Consider the following 25,853-nt stretch of genomic DNA (forward strand, 5'->3'; position numbering starts at 1 on the left):
AACTTGTAGTGTAGTTTGTAGTGTGTTTGTAAACATTTTCGTAAATGATATTGGTCTTTCCTCAACATTATGTTTTTGAGATGGAACTGTGCTGATATGAATGTGTGTGTGTGTGTGTGTGTGTACTTAAGTTGTTTCCAATTTATTTTCCTATTACAAACAATGCTGCAATTATGCACAAGCTTCTCTAGGTAATAGATTTAGAAGGGGAATTGCTGAGTCTTTGCGAACATGCATTTCCAATTCCAATTTTGCTTTGGATATTGACAAATTGCTTTCCAAAGTGGCTGAATTAATCTACACTCCTACCAGCAGAATGTGAGAATTCCTTTTATGCCTTATATTCACTAACTCTTGATATTGTCAGTCTTTTAAAGTTTTTGTCAATCTGATCAGTATGAAATGTCCTCTTGTTTGTTTTAAATCATATTCATCTGATTCTTAGGAAGGCTAAGCATACAGGCATTAATAATTTTTATCTTCTCCCGTAAATTGTTTATTCTAGCAATGAAACAGAATACAGAGCCCAGAAATATACCTGCATAAATAATGTCAAATGATCTTTGACAAAGAAGCAAAGGCAATACAATGGACTGAAGACAGTTTCTTCAGGAAATGGTGCTGGAACAGCTGGACATCCAGAGACAATCAACCTTCCATATCTCGCAAAAATTAACTCAGAATGTGTCATAGACCTAAATGTAAACACAAAACTATAAAACTCCTAAAAGATACCACAGGAGAAGACCTAGGTGACCTTGGTTCTAGCGATGACTTTTAGATACAACACCGAAAGCGCCATCCTTGAAAGAAATCATCGATCAGCTGGATTTCATTAAAATTAAGAACTTCTGGTCTGTTAAAGACAATGTCAAGGGAAGGAGAAAATAAGCCACAGACTTGGAGGAAATATTTGCAAAACATGTATCTGATAAACTTGTATCCAAAATAAAGAAAGAACTCTTAAAATCCAACAAAAAGAAGACAAACAGTGAAATTAAAAGATGGGTCGAAGAGCTTAACAGACTCCTCACCAGAGAAGACGTTCAAGTGTCAAATAAGCACGTGACAAGATGTTCCACATCAAACGCCCTCGGGGAAGTGAGGTATCACTACCCACTTACTAGAACCGCCGAAACGCAGAACACTGACAGCGCCAAATGCTGGTGGAGGACGTGGAGCAACAGGAACCCTCATTCACTGCTAATGAAAACGCAAAATGGCGCAGTCACTTTGCAAGACAGTTGGAAGATTCTTACAAAGCTAAATATAATTTTACCATATGGTCCAGCAATCATGCTTCTTGGTACTTGCCCAAAGGAGTTAAAAATCTATATGTACACAAAAACCTGCACACAGAAGTTGACGGCAGCTTTACGCAGAGCTCCCAAACTCCGAGGCAACCAAGAAGTCCTTCAGTAGGTGAACACATAAATACACTGGGTACATCCAGACAATGAAATATTATTCTGTGGTATAAAAAAAAATGGGCTAATAAGCCATGAAGAGATGCCAAAGAAACTTAAATGCATATTACTAAGTGAAGGAAGCCAATCTGGAAAGGCTACATCCTGTAGGATTCTAACTCTATGACATTCTGGAAAAGGCAAGACTCTGGAAACAATAAAATATCAGTGGTTCTAGGGCTTGGGGCAGGAGGGCTGAATAGGAGGAACACGGAGGCATTTTAGACAGTGGAAATACTCTCTGCGATACTGTAATAGTGGATTCATGTCATTATATATCCGTCTCAGCCATCGATTGCACAACGTCAAGGGTGAAGCCTGTGGTTAACCGTATGGGCTTCGGGTGGTCGTGATGGGTCAGTGTAGGCTCATCAGTTGTAAGGAACCCTCCACTCTGGTGGGGGAGTTGATAATGGGAGATGCTATGCATATGTGAGAGCAGAGGGCATCTGAAAAATCTCTGTACCTTCCTCTTGATATTGCTGTGAACCTAAAACATCTCTAAAAAACAAAGTTTAAAAAAAAAGATCACTGACTACTTAAAGTGAAATTGATAACACTTTGTGCAGTCTCTAACACGTATAGAAATAATATATAGGACAGTAATTACACAAAATACGTGAGGGGGAGATAGAAACATAGTTTGTATTTTTTACTGAATACATGACTTGATACATTCTTTTATGATAGACTACAATACATTAATTGTGCATATCATAAATTCTAGATGAACCTTAAAAAAAATTAAGAGGTACAGCTAAGAAGCCTATAGGTGAGATAAAATGAGATGCTAAAATTACTCAACCCAGAAGAATGCAGAACAATGGAAAAAAGAACAAAGAATATACAGGAAGGCAACAAATAGCAATATTATATAATTAAATTTAAAACGTAAATGGTCTAAATGCACTGATTCAAAGCAAAGATTGTCAGACTGGATAAAAAAAGCAAGACTTGAGACTTCCAATTTCAGCTCTGACATGTAAGTGCTTGCAAGTAATCACTCCCATCCTTACTAAAAAAAAAGAAAAGAAAAGAAAAAAAAGAAAAAAGAACAAAGTGAAAATCAATGTCTTTTGTTGGATCCATCATCCGTCAGAGAATTGAGGTCACAGGGCAAACTACCACCTGAAAATGGGGGAGACAGGAGACACAGTCACAGCTGAGATCTGCTCTCCTGAGGAGCAGAAGCCATTGGAGCCATAAACCGGTAGGAATACTTAAGTGGTAATTGTGACAAATTGCGGGAGATTGAGTGTGGACAAGCATTAAGAATGGGAAATGGGAGGGGGAGGCACAATTGAGTGGATTTTATCTCCAATCCCACCAGGTTCTCACCTTGAAGAGCCAAGAAAAATTCCCTCTTGTCTCAGTCTGGGAGAGGGGAAAAGGAACCCTTTGAAATACTCTCGGAGCATCTCCATAACAAAGGTCTACTCAGCAGGAGAAATGACCTTATCAGAACTGTGTCTCAGTTAGGATGGAGGGCAATAGCCCCCCTAGCCTGTCTCACTGAAGTCCAGGAGAAGGGGAGAAAACCAAGACACATATGTGAAGGTCACAGGCCGGGGGCACAGGTCCACTAAAATTTAATCATGAGATTACAGAATGCTCTCCTTCCTCCACACCTTACTACCCCATCAACGGGGCTCCAATATCATTCCAGTGGATTATGGCCTCAAGAGCTGCAAGGCACAAACTATATTTAGGAAGCAGTTCTCAGCGAAACCCAAAGACCACATGAAAAATAAAAAGAAGGACGCTAGAGGAATTTGCAGTCTTTGGAACTTAACATCTGCAACAAACAAACACAGCTCAGCTCCTGGTCAGATTAACATAAAACCTCACACTAAAAGCCTACTCACCGCAGTTATTATTACCAGATATGTCAGGCTGGGCTTCCAAGAAAATAATTATAAGGCATTCTAAAAGGAAGGAAAAAAAAAAAGACCAAATGAACTACACGCTGTCTGCAAGAAACCCAGCTTAAGTACAAAGACACCAAGGATGGAAAAAGAGATAGCAGGCAAACACTAATTATAAGAAACCCGGGTGTCCATGTCAACAGCAGACACAGTAGACTTCAGAGCAAGGAGCATCCCTAGAGGAAAGAGGTATGTCCTGTAACGATAGGACGCTCTGTTCATCAGCATGACAGCCAAGCAAAAGCACGTACGCTTCTAACAGCACAGCATCAAACTAAGTGAGCAGAGCGCCGAGGAAGCTGAAAGGAGACATGAAAATGCACAACTGTTTTATATTTCCATATTTCTTTCTCAGGTATCAAGAGGCAAAGTACACAGAAAATCACTAAGTAACAAGGATAAGAGTCACACTGGACTTCTCTTCAGAGACTATGGAAGCAAGAAGAGAGTGAAGGGAAATATTTGAAGTGTAGCAAGAAACAAATCCACCAGTCTAGAATTCTGTATCCAGTGAAGTTATCCTTCAAAAGGGAAGTAGAAATACTTTCTCAAACAGAAATTGAGAGAACGTGCTGCTAATAGACTTGGCCCAAAGAAATGTTCAAAGAAGGTCTTCAGAGAAGGAAAAGGATGTAGCTCAGAAGCTTGAATCTACAAAAAAAGAAAGACTGTAAGAAAAGGAATAAGGCAAGGTAAAATAAAAATATTTTTGTTATTCTTGATTGAACTCACAAATAACAGTTTGTTCAAAATGATAATAGCACCAATGTATTCAGGGATCACACTTATGAAACAGTGAGATGAGGGCAGCAAGGTGGTCAGGGAAAGGACACCCCAATTGAGAATGCTCTGCTACCAAGTACCGGCACTCCATAAACAGTATTGTGTTATTTAGAAAGTGGACGTGGGTTCATTGCAAATGCATATTGTAAACTCTGGGATAGTCACTAAAAAAGGAAAAGAAAGAAAGAAATATAATTAATATGCTAAGAGGGAAGAAAATGGAATCAGTGAAATGCTCAGTTAAAACCGCAGAATTCAGGGGCGCCTGGGTGGCACAGCGGTTAAGCGTCTGCCTTCGGCTCAGGGCGTGATCCTGGCATTATGGGATTGAGCCCCACATCAGGCTCCTCTGCTGGGAGCCTGCTTCTTCCTCTCCCACTCCCCCTGCTTGTGTTCCCTCTCTCACTGGCTGCCTCTGTCTCTGTCGAATAAATAAATAAAATCTTAAAAAAAAAAACCACAGAATTCAGAAAAAGACTGGTAGATAAAGAAGAAACACACCACAAGCGTGATGAACAGAAAACAGGAACAAACATGATCGATACTAATCCAGCTGCTGTGGTCTGCAGGTTTGTGTCCCCCTAAAATTCCTATGTTGAAATCCTTCCTAAGCCTCAGAGATGATGGTGTTGGGAGACGGGTCTTTGGGAGGTGCTTGGATCGTGAGGGTGGAGCCCCATGAGTGGGATTAGTGCTCTTACTAAACAGACTCCAGAGGGATCTTCAGCCCCTTTCATCATGAATGGGCATAGTGATAAGGGGCTGCCTATGAACCAGGAAGAGAGCCCTCACCAGAACCCCAAGAGGCTGACACCCTGATCTCAGACTTCCAGCCTCCAGAACTGAGAGCAGTACCTCTCTGTTGTTTATAAATCACCCATCTGTGGTATTTTGCTACAGCAGTCCATACCGACTAAAACCTCCATCAAAAATCACTTTAAACATGGATGGTCTAAATGCAATTGGACCAATTAAAAGACAGTGAGTGGTAGAGTGGGTAAACACCAGTCCCACTATAAACTGTCTATAAGGGACACACTTTAAATATAAAGACTCAGATTAAAAGTGAAGGGATGGAGGAAGTTGTACCATGCTAACACATCAAAGAAAAGTGGAAGGAACTGTATTGGTTTCAGACATAGCAGACCTTAGAGCAAGGAAATGATCAGAGATTTTTAAAAAGGGGCGTTGGATAATGACAACAAGGTCAGTTTTCCAAGAATATGTAGCAATTCTTGGTGTGTTTGCACTTAGAAAACAGAGTGTCAAAATATATAAAGCAAAATCTGCTGGAACTACAGGGAGAAATAGCTTAATCCACTATTAAGTTAGAGACTTAAACACCATTCTACCAGTAACGGACAGACCCAGCAGGCAGAAAATCGGCAAGGACATAGTTGAACCGAAATAGTGCCGTCAACCAACTGGATCTAACTGATATCTACAGAATACTTCATCCCATACTCACCAATGTTCAAAGAGACCAAACTCCATGTCATAAAACATACCTCATCAAGTTTAAAAGAATAGAAATAATAATATATGTTCTCAGACCACAGTGGGATTAAACAAGGAAACCAATAACAGAAAGACACTGGAAAACCCCCAAATACCTGGAGATTAAACAACACATTTCTGAATAACATATGGGTCAAAGAAGAAGTCTCAAGAGATATTAATGAATATTTGAACTAAATGAAAGTAAAAATATAACTTAGCAAAATTTGTGGGTTGCAGCAAAAGCAGTGACTAGAGGAAGCTTTTTAGTATTGACTGTATATATTTGAAAAGAAGATCTAAAATCAGGAAACTCAATTTTCACCCTGGAAACTAGGAAAAGAACAAGTCAAATCCAAAGTAAGCAGTAGAAAAGAAATAATGAACACTAGGGCAGAAATCGGTAAAATTGAAAACAGGAAATCAGTAGAGAAAATAAAAAAAACCAAAATCTGCTTCTTTGACAAGATCAATAAAATTGATTAAACTCTAGCTAACCTAATTGAGAAAAAGAAAGAAGATACAAATGAGCAACATCAGAAATGAAATAGAGGCAGGCCATCACTATTGATTCTATGAACACTAAAGGGATGATAAATATTATAAAAAACTCTATTGCCACAATTTTTTTAAGAAGATTTTATTTATTTATTCGACAGAGATAGAGACAGCCAGCGAGAGAGGGAACACAAGCAGGGGGAGTGGGAGAGGAAGAAGCAGGCTCATAGCGGAGGAGCCTGATGTGGGGCTCGATCCCACAACGCTGGGATCACGCCGTGAGCCGAAGCAGACGCCCAACCGCTGTGCCACCCAGGCGCCCCTCTATTCCCACAAATTTGATCACCTAGATGAAACAGACAATTCCTTGAATATACATTTTACCCAAACTCATACAAGAAGCAAGAGATAAATTCAGTAGGCTTCTATCTATGAGAGAAATAGCATCAGTAAATAATAATCTTCAAAACAGAAAGTGACAGGTCCAGGTGAGTTCACTGATGAATTCTACCAAAAAATTAAGGAAGAAACTATGCCAATTCTCTACTATGTCCTCCAGAAAACAGAAACAGAAGGAATACCTCCTAACTTCCTGATTCTATGAGACCAATATTACCCTGATACGAAAACCAGACAAATACATTATTACCAAAAAGAAAAGAAAAGAAAAGAAAACTACAGACCAATATAAATCATGAACATAGATGGGAAAATCCTCAATAAAATGGCCACAAATCAAATTCAACAATGTATAAAAAGGTTGATACAGCATGACCAACTGAGATTTATTCCCGAATGCAATGCTGGTTCAATATTCGAAAATCAATTAATGTAATTCCATCACATCAACAGGCTAAGGAAGACAAATCTTATGATTTTATCAGTAGATGCAGAAAAACCATTGGGAAAAAATCCAACACCCCTTCATGATGAAATCCTCGTGAGCTAGGAGCAGAAGGGAATTCTTTAACTAGATAAAAAATAAGCACCAAAGATGAAGAGCTAGCATCGTACCTACTGGTGGGAAACCAGAAACTTTCCTGCTAAGATGAAGCACAAGGCAGATATCTCCTCTCACTACTCCCTTTCAACATCATACTGGGAGTCCTAGCAAATATAATAATACAGGAAAAAGAAATAAAAGACTTATAGAGTAGGGAAGGAGAAATAAAACTTGAAGATGACATGATTGTCTATGCAAAAGGTCTGAAAGAATCAACAAAATCCTTTTGGAACTAACAAACAACTATAGTGAGTTTACAGGATACAAAATTAATATACAAAAATTATTCCTTTCTTATATATCAGCAACGAACAATTAGAATTTGATATTAAAAACCCAATACCATTTACATGAGCACCAAAAAAGAGAGGAATCCTTAGGTATAAATCCAACAAAATAGTTTGAAGATCTATATGAGCAAAGTGGCAAAACTCTAATGAAAGAAATAAAAGATCCAAATAAATGGAGAACTATTGCATGTTCATGGATAAGAAGACAATATTGTTAAATTGTCAATTCTTTACAAGTTGATCTATAGATGCGACACAATTCCCAGCAATTAATTTTGTGAATACTGACAATTTAATTCTAAAGTTTATATGTAGAGACAAAGACTCAGACTAACCAACTCAACATTTAAGGAGAACAAAGCCAGAGGACTTCGAAACATATTATAAAGCTACAGTACTCAAGACAGCATGGCATGGGGAAAACAGACAAACAGAAAATGGAACAGAATAGAGAAAGACCCCACAAATGCAGTTCACTGACTTCTGACAAAGGAGCAAAGATAATTCAATGGGAAAAAAACTGTCTTTTCAACAAACGGTGCTGGATCACCTGGGCACCCTCATTCAAACAAATAAATCTACATACAGACTTACATCCTTTACCAAAAAATAACTCAGGATGAATCGCACACCTAAATGTAAGTCACAAAATTATAAGACTTCCAGAAGATATCACAGGAGATAATACAAGTGTCCTCAGGTAAGGTGGTGACCTTTCAGATACTGTACCAAATACACAAGCCGTGAAAGAAAAAAACCCCTAAGTTGGACTTAACTAAAATTAAAAACTCCTGGTCTGTGAGAGACACCATTAGGAGGTAAAAAAGATGAGCTACACACTGGGAGAAAATATTTGCAAAATGGATATCTAATAAAGAACTTTCAAAGAACTCCTAAAATCAACCATAAAAACCAAACAACTCAATTAAAAATGGGCAAGAGATCTGAACAGACACCTCACCAAAGAAAATATACAAAGAAGATATGGATAAACTGCAGTATATCCAGACAATGGAACATTATTCTTCAATTTTAAAAAAATTGAGTAAGAGAGTAAATCCTAAGAGTCCTCATCACAAAAAGATTTTTTCCCCTTTATTCTTTTCATTTTATTTTATCTCTATGAGAAGACGGGTGTCAGCTGAACATTCTGTGGTAGTCATTTCCCAACGTAAGTGAATTGAACCATCATGCTGTACGCCTGGAACTTACTGAGTGACGCGTGCCAATTATTTCTCAAGAAAACTGCAGGGGGAAAAAAAAAAGAAATGAGCTATCAAGCCACAAAAAGATGCGGCGGAACCGTAAATAAGTATTGCTGAGTGAGAAAAGCCAATCTGGAAAGGCTACATACTGTATGATTCCAACTATATGACATTCGGGAAAAGGCAAAAATATGGAGACAATGAAAGGATCAGCCGTTGCCGGGGTTTGTGGGGAGGGAAGGAGGGAGGGATAAGTGAAGCACAGCATTCCCAGGACATTGACACTATTCTGTGATGGTGGCTACGTGACGTTATGCTCTTGTCAAGACCCACAGAATGGACAACACCAAGAGCAAACCCTCCTGTAACTATGGACTTAGCTTAATCACAATGTACTCAGGCTGGCTCGTCGGTGGCCACTGGTGCACCACACTGATGCAAGATGGAAATCGTGGGGAGCTGGGTGCCAGACAGAGGCAGTATGTGGGAACTCTGTACTTTCCAATCAATTTATCTGTAAATTCAAAACTGCTCTAAAAACATACAGGCTACTAATTAAAGAAAAAAATCTTAAATGTTCATCCCCAGCCCAGGGCCTGGCACAGCCTCAGCCCAGCCTGACACCAGCTGTGGAACACCCACATAGTGGCCACACAGGGAGAGGGTCCTGCTGTGCAAGCCACTGTATGTGACTGTCTCTGAAGGATGGTCTCCACCTGCCCTGGGGGTGTCTGGGGAGTGGTGACAGGTACCAGGCTGGAGGTGGCTGCCCAGACCTGGTTTTCCCTGGGTTTCACCCCCTGGAATGCCCCCCTTTACACCTCCTTTCCTCCAGTTTGGCTTCTCTCTTCTAGAAAAACATGTTACCACGTCTCTGTGGTTCTTCCTTTGTTGTTCTCATTGTCACATCTTCCTGTTGTCCATCGGAGGCCTGCGGAAAGGACGCTGGGGCTGTTGGTCTGTAGATCGGGAAGGAGAGAAGTCTTACCCTGTCCCGCACCACCTGCACTTCTGCCCCCTTCCTCCCCGCCTGGTGGCTGACGCATGGGAGGTGGTCCCACATTGGCACCCGGGTATCCTTCATCACATCCGCGTGCGAGTGTGCACGTCCTGTGTGAAGGGTGCTGTCTGTGCCCTCAGTGTGTACCCTCCTGTCTGCAGGAAGGACATGTGAGGGTCAAAGTCCCCGTGTGGTGTCTCTCCTTTGACCCTGAGTGCACCTGTCTGTAGGTCTGTCTGTGAGTGGCCTCCTGAGCTCAGTCTCAGCTCTATTCTTGTGGCTTTTTAAAATTTAAGACAAGCTAATTTTATAAATGGGTAAAAGATTTTAACAGACCATTAACAAAAGAGGATATATATGTGGTTAATAAGCATGTGAAGAGATGCTCGACATCATGAGTCCTAGGTGAAAGGCAAGTAAAAACCTCAGTGCGCGACCACCACATAATACCATGTGTTGGCAAGGATGGAGACAAGCTAGAACCACCAAAACCAAACCCGGGGCGCCTGGGTGGCACAGCGGTTGGGCGTCTGCCTTCAGCTCAGGGCGTGATCCCGGCGTTATGGGATCGAGCCCCACATCAGGCTCCTCCGCTATGAGCCTGCTTCTTCCTCTCCCACTCCCCCTGCTTGTGTTCCCTCTCTCGCTGGCTGTCTCTATCTCTGTCAAATAAATTAATTTTTAAAAAATCTTTAAAAAAAAAAAACCAAACCAAACCGAGCCAAACCAAACCAAACCAAAAACCACGTCCATGCTATTGTACATGTAAAATGGTATAAGCAGCTCAGAAAGCAGTTTGATCATTTGTTCATAGTTAAAAACACACTTACCCTATGACCTAGAAATTCCACGTACAGATATATATCCAAGAGAAAGGGAAATAGATGTCCACAAAAAAGCTGACTGAAATATTTGAAGCATATTCATTCACAATAGCCCAAAACTCAAAACAACCCAAACGTCCATTCGCAGGTGACTAGATAAACAAATTACAACATACCCAAGCCTGGAATACACTTAGCAATAAAATGAAAACTAGTGATACTCGCGGCGACATGGGTACACACCAAAGATATGACGCTCAATGTAATAAGCCAACCTGAGAGAGTCTATAACATATGATTCCATCTTTTCACCAAAAGCGGTGAGTAACTGTCATAGCAAGAGGTGGAGGGGACACGAGAAACCTATGGAGGGAAAATGTTCTGTCTTGATTGTGGTGGTGGCGGCCATCATGGGTCACATTTGTCAAACCTCATGGAACTGTAACCTTAATACCATTAATAAAAATTTCAGACACATATGTAATAGGTGGTTTACATTTGGAAGGGATAGGGTATCTCCAAAATGAGTCAATAAACCCTGTTCCTTAATGTTCACAAATAATTATGCTTGCAATTAGACCCTTCACTAAGGCATTTACTGCAAGAAAACCAAATTAGAGGAGCAACCAAAAGCAGAAAAATTAAACATAAAGGCTTCAAGTTGATCATAAAAGGTAATCAATGAATGACAAATACCTGCCTAAAGAAACACGATCCTGACTGCATTGTTGGCAATGCGCCCCTGGCCAGTTTGCGTGGCCATAGAGCAATGTCACTGGGTGGACACGTTCAAAACTCGAAGTCCCAATCTCCCTCGGTTGCCAACGGGATGTGTAGCCTCAGGCCAGTGAGTTAACGCTGGCTCAGCAGATCTGCAGTCTTCTGGGCCTGAAAGACGCAATGCTATTCTTAAAGACAAGGATGAAACTAGCAGGTGCCAAGATGCGGTCATGGTTGATTTCATTTATGACCATTAACAAGGGGGGGTGATCAAATAAGCAAGAGGTCTGCTGATAGGAGCTTCTCCCCACTTTCCTTCAGCTGAGAATGTCTTTATTTCACGTTTACTCCTAAAGGCTATCTTCCATTGATGTGGAATTCCATGTTCCTTCAGCAGTTTAAGGACGTTCCACTGTGCCTGACCTTCATGGTTTCTGTGAGGGCAGTCTGCGGTCACAGAGCCACAGTTCCCACACAGGCTAACCAAGAGCCACAAACAGGAGGGAAGGATTTCCATCACTCCAACTGTGCAGTCCTTCAGCCCAGAAACTGAGGGCTTCCCTTGGGAGTTTTCCTGATCACACCTGGTGTGTAGTTCCAAGTTTCCAGCTGCCTCTGAGTCCAAAGGACGACAGGCTGAAACTCAAAGGAGAAGGTGGTGGGGCACTCACTGATGGGGGGGCTTTCCCCAGTCAGCCTGCTGCCATTTCTGTGAGGAGTGCTCAGAGAGAAGATGCTGCACACATCCTTCCGGGTTTTAGCATCTGTCGGTGGGAGACAGAGTGGCGCGTGCTGACTCCATCTTGGTCCCAGCCATGTTACCTAGCAGGCTGCAAGTTCTGTGAGGGCAGAGACGTAGTCTAGCTTATTAATCTGACTGACCTGAGCTCAGTGTTGTTCACGTAGCCGCTCCTCCTCTAAAATCACTGAATAAATCAATAAACAGTGAAGACTAACTTAGATGATGTTTGTAAAGCAACTGGCCCAGCGTAAAGATGTTTGATATCAGCAATGACAGCGTCTACCGTTGCCTGGAGAGACCTGAAGCTTGCGTGTCTAACTCCTCTGTAGTCCAACTACTGAAGAGGGAAGCATTCAACCCAGAGCTAGGGGCTCATACGAGTCACTAACTTGTTTAAGTAAATGAGACACCTCTCCAAAAATGTTATCCGTAAGCCCCAAGAAAACCTGAGTTTATCCTATATGCAAATGAGAATTTAAAACACATGGGTGGCATTTCAAATCAGTGAGGGAAAAGATAGGTTTTCAATAAATCATGTTGGCTAGCCACTTAGGGGGAAAAAAAATCGTAGACGTCTTCTTATTCTCTGTTCCCGAGTAAAGCCTGGATGGATCTGAATAGAAGAAATAAAGCCATAAAGGTACTAGGAAAAAGCATCACTAGATAGTAGACCTATTATGAGAAAGAATTTTCTAAATAAAATGCAAAATCTAGTACCATAAAGGAAAAAATGAATAAATGCGATTTCATGAAAATGTAAATCATTCCTTGTGGGGGGATCATTATAAAGCCAGAAGGCAAACAGAAAATGAAAATGTGAATTTATTGTAACAACGTGCAGAAATATATGAGCACTGTTGTGCACAGCGCTTACACGCAAATACAAAGAGTATCTCAATTAGAACTACCCTTCTCCCTCCCTTCGGCTGACAGAGGGAGGTAAATCTTTTGAAGGGAACCCTCGGGACCTAATCATTTGAATTCTGCCCTACTCTGGGGAACCCCTCTGGGGGCAGGGTCTAGGTGTCGCACAGCTCCTAGGGGTACATTCATGTCACAGTCTCCCTGCAGTGGTGACACTGGGGTAAGGCGGTCTGTGGTCAGTGCTCACTGTCCTTGTCCTACATCCCGGACCCCACCCCCGCCCCGCCAAACAGCTGCTTCTCCTGTTTCCCAAACCAGTGAGTTGGCGGAAACTAAACGGGGACCTGGTTGCAAGGAAGTCTGGGAAATGCAGCTCTAGGGAAGACGTTGGAAGGTCAGAGAGAGGGAGGTCACATCACGTTTCTCTTTCGCCTGACATGATAGGGGACTGCACGAACAGATTCCCCAACATGGAACCATCTCCCATTCCTGGGATAAAAGTGGTCTTCTAATACACGGCCGAATTTTCTCCGTCACAGGTTTTAGTTGGAATTTTTCATAAAGTGGGGTGGCCGAAAATGTTTTTTGTCCTAGTCTTGTCTGGATTTGGCGTCAGAATTGTGCTAACTTCATTGAAGGAGTTGGAAGCCATCTCTGTCTATTCTGTAGAGCAGTTTATGTAAGTACGTTATAGGAGACACCTATTCCTTAAAAAGTTAGAGCGTGCCCGGTAAGTGGCCCAGGTCCATTTTCTGTCATTGTTGCTTTGCTGACACGGGAAGTCTCCAGATTACCTGTTCCCTTTTTCCCGTGGGTTATTTTTCTCTTGAGGTTTTTCCTCTCTGGTGGGTCCACTTCAGTTCACCCGTTCTCAATTATTCCTAAATAATTTTTAATTTGTTTTTAATTTTCTCTTCAATCGAAGTTGTCTCGAAAATCGTTTTGTAATTTGCAGGTGGATGGATTCTTTTTTTAAGGTGGTGGAAATATTATTCCCTGGGGCTGACTGCAACTTCCTACTTCTCCCTTGCTTTGGGAACCCACATTCTGGTCAGGGTGGCGATATGCCTGGCTCCAGGGCAGGGACCATGTTTGTCTGAAGCCATCCTGCGGCTCCTGTTTCCCACCACCCGCTACTCACTTGGCCAGCCTGTGTTCCCAGGGCAGACCCATGATTCCGTCCAGCCCCTTCATCCCGCTTTGGCTCTGACAGTAAATACCTGGAACCACATGCAGCTTAGAGGGGGAGCCCAGACTATGGGCTACGCCTGGGCTCAGCTCCCATTCTATCCATTATGGGCTCTATAACTTTGGACAAGTTACTGATTGCTCTCTGCCTCAGTTGCCCCACATGTAATGAGGAATACCTTATCAATTCATATGATAATTTAATAAGTGAAAATACAGAAGGGGCTCAGAACAGTGGTTGACACAAAGGAAGTCCTACGAAGTGCCAGTATCATTATAGTAATTATTATTAATGCTCTAATAATCATTGCCATCCTCTTGGGACAGTGAGGACAGGGAACCAACATAAAGAGAGCAGAAAGAGAGAAAGGGCTTGGACCCTCGATGAAGATGTTGAACGGAGCTCAGAAAACCCACCTCTTGATGTTCAGAGAACAATAAATGTACTTCCGTGGGTCCTCTGCTAATTTTCATTGACTACATTCTAACTGATATGCTTGCTTATATTTTTCATTAATTCAAAAACAGGTCTCAAACACTGTTCTAGGCTCTGGGGACACAGCTACGGAACAGCATCAAAGAAGCCCTCTGCCTCTTGGAGCTCAAATTCTTTTTATACTAATTTCTGATTGTTTTTCATGGAAGTCAGAGAAAGTAGCCCCGTGCGTTCTGCTCTGGGGACTCTCTACTGAGATTTTGTTGCTAATACAATTTTTATAATTGAAAACTGAAAAGAACTTTTGAAAAGAATGCATGTTCTTGTTTGAAAAGAACACACACATGCAAGTAGTAGGCGAGAAAAGTTAAGGTCAAGGTTCATTTTTTTACATACTGATGTCTAGTTGTTCAAACACCCTTTGTTGAACAGACGACTCCTCTCTTCATTGAATTGCTTTTACACCTTTGTCAAAAACAAAACGGCCATATTTGTGGAGGTAAAGCAAGAGGAGGAGAGGGGAGAGAACAGAAAAGGCAAACGCAGTGGAAACATCTAAGATAAAAATACCAAACGTGGGCAAAGTCATGGCACGGACAGAGCCGTCATTCCCTGCAGGCAGGGTGTCGCCGGCACGAGCTCTGTGGCCAAACCCAGGTTTTCCAGCTGAAGTAAGTCCTCAAATGCTCGCAAGGCTGTTCTCAAGCAGGAACGCTCACAGACGTTGGGCAAAAAGCGCGAACTAGAACGTTCCCTGCAGGACTATTTGTTCGGCCCCAAATAGAAACCACTACCTCCTCCTCGTTGGCAGCACACGCAGCACCGGGTTGGTCCACACCACGGACCGCAGTGTGAAAACGAGAAGGAACGCTCCCGCATGATGCGCGAGAATGTGGCCAGATCGCACCAACGTAAATGCTGGAACTAAAGAAGGAAGACATAAGGGGACGTACGGTATAATTTCACTTCTGGAACGCACCAGAACGGGCCAAGCTCAGCTGCGCTGCCAGCAGCTGGGCCAGGGGCTTACCTTGGCGGGAACAGGGGAATCCTGAGGTTACGGGGTGTTCTGTCTCCTGACCTGGGTGCTGGGCACACGGGTGTGCCCAGTGTGTGGAAATCTGTCCAGCTGTCACATGCACACACATGCACTTTTCTGTGTATCGCACTTCGAATAAGAGTTCAGGAAAAGAGGGAGAAAGGGAGAAGCAGTGGTGCTCTGCACCCCTCTTTCTACGGATGGGGTGCACTCTGCCTGCCTGCTCCACACCCAGGCACGTGATGACACAGCCTCTGCTGACCCTCCCCACGTGAAGCCCAGGACAGGACATGCTCTCAGGAGCTTCAAGTCTTGCAGAGGGAAGAGGACCCCACGGCCGACACACCCACCAAGCTCAAGTGTGCGAGGGCCCAGGGGGTCCCTGCGTCCACTGGTAACACACACCTCAGGCAGTTCCAGTAACCCTGCCTAAATCCCGTCACATCCTCAGGAGCTGGTCGGCGCCACGAACATACAGATCTTTCCGAAGCCGTCCTCTGGGGCCGTCCTGCTAAGGCAGCAGGTCGCGAAGGCAGGCTACGGACCCAGAGTGGTTGTTAGGGAACCAGCTAGAAGCCCTGAATGTATATGTCTGTCTACAGCACTGACATTTTATGCAATTTCCAGAGCAGCACAGGGCCCCTGCAAGCTCCTACTGGGAGCGGGAAATCTTCTTTCTTCTTTCTGAGAGTGGAAAATTGCTCAGTCCTCTCGGGGGAGAGCTGCAAGAATTTATGCTCTTAAAGGCACAGAAATACCTGTGGCCAGAAGTAGCTTTTGTTACCTCTTCTCTCAATGTGTCTCTGCCTCTCTCTTTCCCCGAGTTTCGGGGGCTCGGAGTGGGATGCCGGAAAGCCAGGCTTGCGTCTCCCAATATTAGGAGCAAGACAAGGGAGAGAGAAAACTCCCACTCCCAGCCCCTAGACTCCCATGAATGTGCCAAGATCACTGTCACTTCAGCTGTGGAGAACAGGAATCACACAGCAATGTGACACTCGGAGCATAAGGGGCTGGAGCCACCAACCATTAGTAAACCATCAAAATTACCTAGATAAAAAATTACCCAAAAAGTTGTGCCATATAGCTGTCACTTTTGAATCACAATGTTACAGAATATTCAGTTGTTTTAATACAGATTCCCACTTTTGCTACAGAAGAAAGCACATAATACATAATATTGCTACTAGCTTTGGGCCACAGATAAATTCAGACCCACCGCTCAAGGCGCAGGCCCGTGACTCAGGTAATTTTGACATCTCCTGGAACCCTGCCACATCTGCAGCGAGCAGGCGGTTGCGTTGAAACAGCGTTAAGCACCGAAACCAACGAATGAAGATTGCAAACTACTGGCCGCGTCCTGACACGCGAGCTGCATTATCCACAACCTGACAGCATGACCATTGTCCTCACCCGTGGCTTGAAGGGGCTCAGGGGTGTCGGCACGCACACAGACATATGCACGCACGTGCACACACACGCACATGCACACATGCACACGCACGCATGTGGCCGGGGAGCTGCTGTCTCATTCTGGGGGGGCCTGTTATCCCTACAATCAGAGATTCCATTCCAATCCAGAGGCCCCTGGACCTGACTTCCCCGAGCCCACCACCCCTCCGGAGGGCACCTCCATCATTTCCCAGGTAACCCGCTGAAGCTGAACGAACCTCAGACCTCAGTGTACGCATGCGGTGGGGAACGAGACCCGAGGGGCAAGCAATGTGTCCAAAGCCTCAGAGAAAAGCCCAACAGGGCAAAGATGGAACCTGCCCCTGTACCTGCCCCCCCATTCCAGGGCCCCCTGGGGAGACAAACGGAGAGAAATGTACAGCATTCACCATAAGGTCCCAGCCCTGAAGCTTTCCATCGAACTCCCCAGAACTCAGGACAGACTGTGACATGTGAAGGGTTTGTCAGGTGGGGGTTCTGGCAAGAGTCCAAAGTTTAGGCTCTGCCTGCAGGCAGCCCCCAGGGAGGGCCCCTCTGGAAGAAACACAGCCCCAGTGCAGGGGTAGGAACAGGTTCCTTGGGGAGCAGCCAGAGTGGATGGCTCCTGGGCAGAGGAGGGGGTGCCCGGCAGTGGAGGCAACCGAGACTCGGCTCCTGCTGTCAGGACCCCAGACAGCAAACCCGCTCCCTTCCTCCCGCCAGCTCCAGGGATGTGCAGTGTCCTTGTCAGCTAGCTCACAGAAGCTCAGGGAAACAGGGTGCAGGGGGCCCAGCCTGTCAGGGCCAACGTAACAAAGTGCCACAGAACGGTACACTTACGTGACAGAAGGGCACCTCCCACAGTTCTGGAGCCTCCGGGGCTCAGGGAAGATCTGTTTGGGCCTCTCCCCAGCCTGTGGCCTTTGCTGGCCACTCTGTCATTCTTCAGCCGGTGACAGCGTTTCCCCCCCACCCCGGCTCTCCCCCTTCATCTTCACGTGGTGATCTCCCCCTTTGTGCATGTGTGTGTGAGCGCGTGTGCGTGTGTGCGCGCAAACTTCCCCTTTCGATAAGGACCCAGTCACCTTGGATTAGGGGCCCGTCCTACTCCACTATGACGTCATCGTAACCCATTACATCCGCAGCGACCCTGTATCTGAAGAAGGTCACGTTCGGAGGCAGTGGGGGTTCGGACTTCAACATGTGAATTTGGGGAGGACACAGTTCAACTAATAAAAACGCTGAACACAAGTCCAGCTCTCCGTGCGGCCACTTCCCGGCCTTGGACGCAGACCGTCGCAGCATCAGCCGGCAACGTGCCTCCTTCATCCGAGAGGAGAGACAGGAAAAGAGCGCCTGCGTCGCAGGGTTGTCAGGAACGACCCCTGAGAGGGGGGAGCACCTCCCTCCACCTGGAGCCTCAGCATGGGCTCTGGAAGGCAGGAAGGCTTCCATAGCATGAGCCCCAACAGCAGCGCTCCCCCCAACAGGTGCACACAGCCCTTCCTGCACCCCTGCCACAGCAGGGACTGCAGAAAGCCATTAAGAGCAAACTACGTGTTGAAGCCCCATAAAACGAGGGGCTCAATTGGCTGTTCTCCTGCAGTTCTCCCCCCACCCCAGCCCGCGTTTCTCTTTGACGCATTCCTAATGGAGCTGGGCTCCGGATGCTGTCAAGAAAGAAGGCATTTGCAAGGACGTCTGTGTTCAACTGCCCGTGTTGGAGATTCATTTACTTGCTTTATTCTTCCTGGATTACTTCATTTACTTGATTTATTCTTGTTCCAGCAAGATTCGAGGGGATATTCGGTGAATAAAATCCATTTTGGTTAAGTGGATCGGCACCCCACAATTAGCGGGACAGAGCAGAGTAACTGGAAAACACGAATAACCCCCAGTTCCCATTTGATCTCACAGCTGGGGTCTCAGACCAGATGCACCTCTTTGCAAAGGCATGCTATTATGAGGCTCAGCATGTTTACGTACTGTGCTTGTGATGGGGGGATGGGGTGCCTGAGGACGGCGGGGACCCCTAGCCTGTAAAAGCAGGTCTTCCAGACCAGCAGCACCGAGGGAGCAAAGGAAGACTGGACAGGAGACAGGCGGTGTTAGAGACCCACCGCACCAAACGCTATGCCTTTCCAACTGAACTCGAATTAAGTCCCCAGGGGCTCTGTCTCTTCAAAATTGGGACTTAACCTTGGAGCACTGTCTGGGGGGTCAGAGGTCGGTTGTGTTAGCCATTCACCCCCAGAAAGCCACGTCTGAGCCTGGCTCTTGCCACCTGGTTCTGGTGATCCGTGAATTTGGCCTCTGGTGACTCCTTTGCCACATTAAACCCAGTGTCACCCATGGTGAGCGAGCTGGCAGGCTCTGCTCCTGCACCATCCCCCAGGGGGCCCTGGCTGGCCCCGGATGATATGCAGCGCCCGGCCAAGTACTCCAGGAGGGAGTATGGGACAGCTGCATGCTCACGCTCTGCTCTCCATGTCACATCGGCCCCTCCGTGCCAGCCCCCGCGCCCACTTGGCCACAGTGTCCTGTCTGGAACTAGCCGCACTTGAACTCCCTGGCGACCCAGAGGAAAGGGGAGAAAAGTGCACGTTGAATCTCCATTTGGTAAGGAGCTGGTATGACTGTGCTCATTGCCTGGGGAGGGGGAGCACCAGAAATGCCCCCGGCTGCTCTAACGGGCGTTTGCCCAAAGCAAGAGGGCGCCCTTGTGGGGTGTATCACGCCAATGTTCCCTCAGCAGGTTCCTATACTGCAGGACCCTTTCGGGTTACCCTGCGTGGCAGCCAGTGTTCTCATGGAGCTCCCCCCGCCAAGTCCAGCACATGCTGCGACCATTCACCCTACAGGACCCCAGGCATTGTCCCTCAATTCTCTCCATTGGCATCACTGGTCCCTGTCCCTGTCAGCAGCCCGAGGCAGCCCCATGGTGGCCTGTCCATCACTGAGCAGCAAAAGGGAAGGGGGTCCCACCTTGGCCCCTTTTCCTACTGGGAGATTCCTGAGCTCCCGTGTAAATGTGCCCACCTCCCCCCAGAACTTTCTCTGTGAGCCAGCATGGAAAAAGGAGGGCAGCCTTTGAAATGCCAGGGGAGCCCCTGAGTCGCCCCCCCACCCCCCGCCAAGGCAGCAGGAGCCTGGCTAACACCCTGCAAACTAGAAGAAGTGGACAAAAGTGACGAAAAGACAAAGAACATCTGCTCCAAGGTGACCACCTGTGTCTACAAGGACACTGAAGAGGTGGGCTGGGCTCTGCCCTGAGGTCACAGCCGCACTGTGAGACGTGCGTGGCGCCCCCTGGCTATCACCCATCCCATCCCGTCCTCCCGCTGTGGAAACCGAGGGCCTTGTCCTCTAGTACGTGCGGAAGCTGAGATGGACCCAGGTCCGGGGCGCACCTGAGACCTCACTTCCCTTTGACCTCTGGCAGAGAAGGAAAACGGAACCCGCAAGAGGGGAAGCAGTTTGCAAAGGTCTCAAGGCAAGGGGTGGGCTTCTCACCTCGTTTCTGCATCAACGGTTCTCTGCCATAAAGCCTTCTGGGCACCCTCGCACTGGCCGCGGGCCGGGTGCATGGAGGCTACTGAATACGGCCATCCCGGTCCTGCCTTATAATTAAGGTTCCAGGAATAAAGTAACGCCAGGGGCTTTCACGGGCGATCTGCCTTCACCCGGTGCAGGTCAGCTTTAGGCACCAGCACCATCCTAATAATGAATGGCTCCCTTTGGGTCTGAAAGAAAGGATGTAATCGGCCCACACAAAGCATGTCCTGTGCAATTACAAGAATCCACATGGATGGGCTGACCTGTGACCTATAAAACAAAATGAAGATTTTCAAATATCACCAGGAGGTAGGGAGAGAGATGGCTGGTCAGCTGCTCCTGTCTTCTCACTCCCCAGGGTGGAAGAAAGAACAAGATTGGGAGCCCTAGAAAGAAATGGGGCAGACTTTGAACAGCCTTTGTACAATTTTTCGGTTGTAGGGTCTTTTATTGGGGGGGGTGCTAATGCTTATTTTTTGCACTCCGTATGTGACAAAATAGTTATTTCTTGTTATTTCTTGTTAAACAAACACCGAACCTCCAACAGCCATAGGATGTGCTCATTACGTTAAAGAGGGTGTATTTTGGGGCAGGGGGATGTCATGGTGAAAAGCACAGCCATACTCACTCCTTATGGGACCTGAATTCCTGAGCTCGGGGCCAACCATCCAGGTTCGGGGGTGAGAACCCACTGAGGGCAAATAAAGAGTGTTTATGCATTCTTCCGTCTCCAGTCTTGGGGAGCTGGGTCTCATCTCTCGGGGAAGATCCTGACCCATCACATGGCAGCTTATTCAACTATCAGGGACCCCCAGCAGCAGGGAGGTCAAGGACGGGCCGCCGTTCCTCGTGAAGTCTGCAGACGCGGCCTTCGCCTCCACGCTGCCGTGCCGGGGAAACCTGCAGGGGAGCAGCGAGCTCTTCGTTCCTTCTCTTTTAAAATCAACACCCGTCCCCAGATTTGCTTTTGGCAAACATTGCTTAACTACCGCTGTTCTCTCTGAAGTCACTGGAGAGAGAGCTGGATAATGAGCTGGCATGCTCTTCTGAAATGTTTACTGTGTTCCTTAAAGCAAGGGACATGCTGGTTCCTAAACTAATTTGGGGTTGCTGGATCTTTTCTACTCTTTTTGGAGATCTGCGAAGTAAACACATGGACTTAAGTATAATTAAGCTGTATCAGGGAGTCAAATAAACAGTCATGGGTCTTCCTAAAGGGTGAACCGTTGCAGACCTGTCGGTAGAAATTTTTCCTTGATTCTCCACGCGCCCCCCGCCCCACCCCGGAAAGGAAAAAGGAATGCCTGAGCATTACAGCTCAGCACAGCCCAAAGATTCAGGGATGACAGACCAGGCCATCTTGTCGCTGGCTCAAGGGGACCAGAAATACAGTAGGGCCACAGGGCCTGTGGTACAGAGTGCGGACCCCGGCGCCCGGAAAGCCTCCTACAAAGCTCTGTTTGGTAACGGGGCTTATGTTTGAAAATTTTCCTGAGCCTCAGCCTAGAATATTTCATGGTCTTGTTTAAAGAAAAAATTAAAACTCAGGGCATCCAGTCTTGTGTAATTTCTGTGAGGCCTATAATAAATGTGTCCACGTAAGCCCTAAATTCCCACTTTGAAAACGAAGATCCGGGGTTAGGACGACATTTATATAAATTTCACTTGGTATTTTGGCGGAGTGTTTTTCCCAAGGAGTTCAAAGGCATTTAGAGACATTCTGATTAGTGCTTGTGATATCCCGGTGGGGTGGCAAATTCTACTAGCTCAGTTTTACAATTGGGAATAGAAAATCTTGCAACAGCCAAATGATTTGGCAAAAACCATATGGCGTGTCACTGATAACGCTTTGAGAAGAAAACTGGTTTCATCAACATCTTTGTCCAGTTTGCTTGCAGGATTTTATATATTTTTTAATATTAAGTAACATAAGGCGATTCCCAGGGTCTGTGTAAAATCTCACCCCCATTTCCAGCCTGCTGGGGCAGGGGTCACCTGTGCAGAAAGGAGTGACGCTGAGCCCCCCTGTTTGTTGGGAAGGACAGACTCCATCTGGAGGGATGGGTCCAGAAAACAAAGACAGGCATCCCGAGCAAAGAGCGCCCAGGAGAGGGGACGCGAGAGCCCAGAGACTGACTCCCCAAGCCCCCTTCCTTCCACACAGCCCCTGGCTCACAGTGACCTCCTCCACGCGCGGTCCAAACAAGAAGTAGAGAAGGAAGCACAAGAAGAAAGACGTGGGCTTGCTGTGCAGGGCAGATGGCGCATCGGGGACAGATGCCAGGGACGAAGAAGACACTGCGACTCCTCATCGGAGTGAGGAGATGTCCCCTCCCAGAGAGAGACCTCCAACGGGCACAGCACAGAGCGAGGAGTGGCCAGAGACAGGGGCCAGCCCGTGGCTGCTGGTCGAAGGGTCCTGTGCCCCTGGGCCACGTGACCCTATTCCCAGGCATTTCCCGACCCTGCAGGCAAAACTGTTCAATTCTCCCGAAGGTACCATCTGCGGAGCTGTGCCTTCGGGCTGGCTCCGCGCTCTGCCCTCCCACCCTGGTCACAGCCAGTGTCTCCACCCCAGCCTCTCGTCCCTGCCTCGGGGGTCCCCACGGGCCGTGTCATCTGCCAGGAGCACCGCTCTGCCACACACCCTACTCACACGCAGACTCCCCGGGGAAGGGGTCAAGTCCCTCAACCCAGGCCGTCCCAGCCCTCTCCTGCAGGTGACCACGGACAAGCAAGACAGAGCCATTCACTGTTACTCCATGGTGTGTCGGGTGTTTCTAGCGTGGGAAGGTAAGCCCCATCACGTGGCACGTTTGCTTTCCCCTGTTCACCGCCACTTGCCCAGGGCTAACGCGGCATTCATAAATACCTAATAAATTCCTAAAATAAATCGTTCATCAGTTTGGTCCAAAGAAAGGACCGCACAGAAGGCGGGGTGGTGGTGGGAGGAAGTTATGGGTTTAAGAGCCCCGTACATGGGAAGATTGGACACCCTCTCACGTGGTTCTGGCTCCTCTCCACAGCCCCGACTTCCCATTTCTAGGACCTTGGTCCTCTGACTCCCAGGGCACACCACCGGCCCCCGTGTCTGTCCCACACCTGCTCCCTAAGGGACATAGGTGTCCCTGAACCAGAGACGTCCAGGGCTCAGCCCACGTTTTCCATGTGGGAATCAAGCGTGCCCCCTTAACGTGGCCTTGCAAATACCGTGAGGTCTCTTCCCTAAAGGGATGCTTCTTCTGTAGGGACAGTGAACTGAGTCACATTTCCCAATACTCAAAAAAATTTTTTCCCAGTAAATGTTTTCCACAGAACTTTCTGGTCTCCACTTGTTTGCGAGGGCTCAATTAGGTTTGTTACACTTTAGCTCTGCTTTGGGATACACAGGAGATTCCAACTCTGGGCTTCTAACGACTGTATTTTATAAAATTAGGACTGCCCATTCAATTATAAGTAAAGCTCCATCAGCGCTCATGGCACTGCTCTAAGCCTTTTTTTTTTATTTTTCTCAAACAGAACTCCACGTCTCCCAGTGGGAACGTCACAAAAACACATTAGAAATGACGGTGCTATCTGCTCTCACCACTCCCCAGACGCCTGCTCCAAACACCCAGGGGCCTTTTCTCAAAAGCAGCGGAACTCTCCAAGGAGGAAGTGGTTTGGACACCTGTCATTGCTATGAGAACACGACTACCAGTCCTCGTAAGTGGTAGAAGAAATTCCAGAAGAAGGAAGCAATAGGTAAGTGGGATCGTAAGGGGGAAGTGGGGGGGAGGGAGGGTGGGAGGCAGGAGCTGGATGGGAGAGAGAGAACAAATAGAAGGAGGGAACAGGGCCACGTATGCATCCCAGACAAGCCGACTCATCCCCCCGGGCGATGCAGAGATGTCTGTCACGGGTGTGCTGGGGGTGCCATTTGTCACAGAGCTCCCTTTAATTATGTAAAATGCCCTGAGACAGAAACCAACGGGGGGGGGGGCAGCAAGTTTTCCCACCAACGTGATCTTCTCTTTTCCAGCTCCCTTCTCTGAACTTGACTATCCTTTAAAAAAAAAAAAAATCCACCAACCTAAAGCTATACGTGCTATGCATTGCTGAGTGGATCCAAAAATGATCAGTTTCTGAAATTGGAAGGTTTATTTCATTTAAATAATAATTACATACTTACAACTCACATTTACTTCAAGTGTTTTTAATTTTTTATGCTAGATGGCACATCCATCTTTGCCAATTACCCAGAGGCAGACACAAGTCTGAGAACAGAAGAAGCCATTAGCACCGCAGTGAAAGACAAGTGGAAATCTTCTCTGTTTCGACTTCATATTTTCTACAGTGTCAAGCTGTCGTTTTCCTATAGGGAGAGGACACAGGGAGACCCGAAACCCGACGAACACATTTTCAGCAGCAGAAATAATCTCATCTCCTCATTTGCTGAGCTCCCAAGATGGGCAACTATACTTTCTGAGAAATTCCTTTTAACACCTTCACAGATTCTAGAAACCAGAGCTCTCCGCCCAGGCTGAGACGGGCTCCTCTCCCCTCTCACACGTTGGTCTGTTTTCGTATAATCTGTGAGTTTCCGAGCACAGACTGCGTTTCCTGCACCTGCTGTGTGCAAGGAGACAGGCTCATCAGGGCCAGGGCCCGGCCACCGTGAACAGGAAGCTCTCCCATCCTCCCACGCATCGCCACGGAGCCAGCCTGATTGTCTACTCCTCGTGCTCTCGCCTGTCTCCTCAGGTCTCTCCTTGAAAACCCTCCAAACTGCTGTGGCCAGAGTGGCTTCTGAACCACACATGTCTAGCCAGATGGACCCCTACTTAACCACCTCCATAGTTCCTAGAAGAAAGACCAAGATCCTGAGTTTCATGTTGAAGGCCCTGGGAAGCCACCCCTTTCCCGCCCATGTCCTTTGTCATGGCCATACACTGGACAACACAGTCCTCAAGAGCTGCCTGCTCTTTCCACTACCTCCCACCAAGCAACATTGACAGAGTACTCAGGGCTTACTGGGCGCTGTGACGGGTGCCAAAGATGGAGGCGGCCACTGAGAGTTTGCAGTTCACTAAGTTGAAAGTCACGTAGGGTGCTGAACTCAGCTGCATTGCCCTGACCCTGGAAGAGCACCCTGACCGTCAGCCCCCTGGCCTGCTTAACTGAGAGGCCATTCTTTCATGTTTGCAGACAAAAGTTTACAGACGGCCCGTGTGTGGTGTGCCTCACACCCAAGATGACAGTTACTGTAAAAAACAAACACCAAATAACAGGTGTTGGTGAGGATGTGGAGAAACTGGAACTCTGTGCATTGCTGGTGGGGATTGAAAATGGTGCCGCTGCCTGCCATGAAAGAGCCTGGTGGCTCGTCAAATAATTGAACAGAATTACCA

The 25,853-nt window shown here is 46.5% G+C and overlaps 1 protein-coding gene across 15 annotated transcripts in view; it reads right to left on the reverse strand.

Moving 5' to 3' along the window:
- The window catches only part of LOC117796016 (basic salivary proline-rich protein 2-like), a 69,341-nt gene extending 51,430 nt beyond the window's left edge, over window positions 1–17,911 (reverse strand). For all 15 annotated transcript variants that reach the window (XR_004620305.1, XR_004620304.1, XR_004620299.1 and 12 more), the window contains exon 1: window positions 17,749–17,911. The gene's annotated coding sequence lies outside the window, so the exon portion shown is untranslated. The remainder of the gene's footprint in view (window positions 1–17,748) is intronic.
- Between the last annotated feature and the right edge of the window lie 7,942 nt (window positions 17,912–25,853).

Source organism: Ailuropoda melanoleuca, chromosome 14 (assembly GCF_002007445.2).
Source record: "Ailuropoda melanoleuca isolate Jingjing chromosome 14, ASM200744v2, whole genome shotgun sequence".
NCBI classification, from domain to species: domain Eukaryota; kingdom Metazoa; phylum Chordata; class Mammalia; order Carnivora; family Ursidae; genus Ailuropoda; species Ailuropoda melanoleuca.